The sequence below is a fragment of the Rutidosis leptorrhynchoides genome, chromosome 11, assembly GCF_046630445.1.
Source record: "Rutidosis leptorrhynchoides isolate AG116_Rl617_1_P2 chromosome 11, CSIRO_AGI_Rlap_v1, whole genome shotgun sequence".
NCBI classification, from domain to species: Eukaryota; Viridiplantae; Streptophyta; class Magnoliopsida; order Asterales; family Asteraceae; genus Rutidosis; species Rutidosis leptorrhynchoides.
Genome location: NC_092343.1, coordinates 103,273,623 through 103,277,503, shown reverse-complemented (window position 1 = coordinate 103,277,503; position 3,881 = coordinate 103,273,623).

Below are 3,881 nucleotides of genomic sequence, written 5' to 3'. Positions count from 1 at the left end.
AACTTATCATGTTTGATGAAATTCGTCATCATATGTTCCATCGTAGCTGCCATTGATTCTTGGAGGTTTACACTAAATTTCCAACATAATGCATACAAAATACAAATATGTAACATCTGCTCCCTAATAGTGGATCCATTTACAAGCACTAAAAATCAGATTAAGGAAGATAAATATATTTATTTAACTTATTTTTTCTAAGAAAACGCAATTAACTCATATTAATTTAAATTAATTTGAAGACTTTACCAAACCCTGTTTTATTATCCCACTATTTGCTTAAATTGATACATAAATTAGCTGGAATGTTACTTTTAGTACATAAGTTTAAATTAAATAAACTGCTACTAGTTACTTTTGGATCAAAACCGTTGTAATGTGTTAGGTTGATGATTATAGCATGAAGCTTCTGGCTTTAATGTCAAAATTGTTTTTTTTTTCCATTTAATTATTTTCTCAGTTTTTATATTAAGTTTAATAAATTTATATGACTATATATATATATATATATATATATATATATATATATATATATATATGGGCGGGATCAATGGGGAAGTAACCAATCGGGGGGAAGCGGGTACAAGCAAAAAAAAAAATTTCGTTTTTTTGGAATTTTTTTTTTCCGGCATCAAGATCACACGAAAATATGAACATTTAGAAGAGACACTTCGTGATGAATGTTATTATTTAGGCGGGAAAACGATCAACGCAAATAACATTCAAGATAATATTGTTCGTGAAGAATATGAACGTTTTTTTTTCTTCATGTTTTGTGAAGTAAAATTTAGCCCGATTTAGAGTTTAGGGTTTAGGGTTTGGTGTTTTGGGTTTATGGAAACTCTAAACCGTTCGTGTTAAAAACTAAATCTAAATCCTAAATCTAAATCCTAAATCTAAACCCTAAACCGTAAATTTCTAAACCCTATAAACCATAATATCTAAACCCTAATATCTAAACCCCAATAGCTAAAACTTCAACATACGCTCGAAAAACACGATAATTGTTATATATTACTTCTTCGAGCGTTTTTCCGTCAAAATAAAAACATTTATCACAAAGTGTCTCTACTAAATGTTCATATTTTCATCCCATCTATAATGTTCGTGAACAAAGTTTTTTCAAAAAACGAAGAAAAAAAAAGTTTTTGCTTCCCCCCGCTTGGTTACTTCCCTCTTGATCCTACCACTATATATATTTTTTTGGAACGGCAGAAGATATTATTAAGATAAAAAAAATTCCTAGCAAGAAGCTAGAAAAAAGTAACGTGCAACATAACTTACATAGTGTCCAATGGATTTTGCAACCATATGGACCAATTAATCCTAGCTTTTTTGTATCTAGAGAATAACTAAAAGAAAGACGTAATAATAATGTTATCTAAAACATGAACAATTTTGAAGCTAGGATCCTTAAAGATGTAGCAATTTCGAAGCCGCCAAATGTTCCAAAGAGAAGAAAAGAAGATACTACTCATAACTAACCGTTTCTTTCCGTGAATAGGCAAACTGTTAAACCACGACCACATGTCGTCCATCGAGTTCCAAGTCGGAATAACAATGCCAATCCATGAACCAATGTTAGCCCATATTTGTCTACTAATATCACAAGCAGCAAACACATGAAATTCTGTTTCTGGATTCACTTCGCACCACATACATGAAAGATTGGGGAGCAAAACACCCTTAAGCACAAGATTATCCTTTGTAGCAAGACGATGCATCTTTAAACGCCAAATAAAAATGTTGATTTTAATCGGAAAATGAGAGTACCATACCGTTGGATGAGCATAAGAGGCTAACGAATGTTGGTCAATCATAACTCTTGCTTCGGCAACATTGAACATATGAGCAGAATGACCATTACAAATCCAAACATCAACATTAGTAGATAAAGAAACATTTAGAAGGAGATCGAACAGTTGGTTAAAAGAAGATAATTCAATACCACCACGAGGATCACGCCTCCAAAACCATGACCAAGCGCCTTCGAAAAAACGATCTGCAACAGTGTCTGAATTTCTTTCATTTAAAGCTAGTAACTGAGGGAAACGATCACCAAGAGGGATCCCCTCTAGCCATGGATCAAACCAAAAACTGGTAAGCGAGCCGTTACCCAACTTGATAGAGATGAGAGAAGACTGAATTTGGTTGCTTGTGTGAATTTCACACACGCATTTGCATATGACAGCCCAGGTTCTAGAATAGTATTTGTTTGAAGTAATGACACCTCCACGAGTAGCTCCATGAATCGCCGTAACCACCTTAACCCATAAAGCATCACTGTTTACTAGAAACCTTCATCTCCATTTGTAGAGAAGGGCACGGTTTAAGGAAGCAAGACTTGAGACATTTAAACCTCCCTTATCGTAAGAATTAAGTATAAGTCTCCAATTTATCCAATGAATTTTTCTAGCATTATCATTACCTCCCCAAAAGAACGAGGCACGCAAAGACTCCATCGATCTAATAACGTTAGACGGAGCTTTGAATAACGACATGTAATAAGTTCCAAGACAGCCGAGAATCGATTTGATCAATGTAAGACAGCCACCAAAAGATAACATATTTGCCTTCCACGAAGCAAGATGTTTCTTTATTTTTGCAATGACCGGATCCCAATTAGCCGCTTTTGACATGTTAAGGCCTACAGGAAGACCTAAAAATGGAAAGGTAAAGATGCATTTGAACATCCCATGATCCCGGAAAGACGAGCCACTTCACGCTCGTGAACACCAATACCGAAAAGATTGGACTTACGGAGGTTTATTATCAGACCTGACACCGCAAAAAAGCATCCGAGAAGCGTAACTAGATTCAAGACATTTGTATCATCCCACTCACCTACAAAAATAGCATCATCAGCATAAATACAGTGAGAAACAAGCTCCCCACACTGATTATTCCCTACGCGAATGCCTTTAAACGCCGAATTACACATGGCGTCTTTCATCGCAGCAGAAAGGCCCTCCATTCCAATTAAGAACAAGAAGGGGGATAAGGGATCTCCTTGGCAAAGCCCACGTCCTATTTTGAATTCAGACGACGAGCTGCCATTGAGAAGGAGGGAGCCGCAAGAAGACGTGAGACAAGCTCGTATCCAACTAATCCATTTCGCATTAAAACTGAGGTTAGAGAGCATAGAAAAAATATACTCCCAATGAATAGAGTCAAAAGCTTTGTCGAAATCAACCTTAAACAACATTGCCTTTTTATGTCTCTTTTTACACCATTCAACGACCTCATTGATAATGAGAGGACCGTCCAGGATTTGACGTCCTCTAATGAAAGCTGTTTGCTCGGGACTAATAATGTCATCAATAACCTGTGTCAACATGTTTGCGAGAAGCTTCGCAATAATTTTGTACTGAATACCAATAAGACTGGTCGGTCTGTAGTCTTGGACATAGATCGGATTTTCTTTTTTCGAGATCAGAGAAAAAAACGAGGCGTTGCATCCACGAGGAATACGACAACTATTATCGAAGTCAAGAACCATGCTATATATGTCATCTTCAATCATATCCCAAAAATATTTAATGAATCTGAAAGAAAAGCCGTCCGGTCCAGGCGCTTTATCACAACCACAAGACCAAACCGCGTCTTTATATTTATATATATATATATATATATATATATATATATATATATATATACATATATATATATATATATATACATATATATATATATATATATACATATATATATATATATATATATATATATATATATATATATATATATATATATATATATATATATATATATATATATATATATAACTATCCTAAGGATAAGTATACATCTATATTACCCCATTGTTAAAAACTACTCGTACTACTATTTTACAAGATTAAAGCTAGCCTAGGTCGGACTAT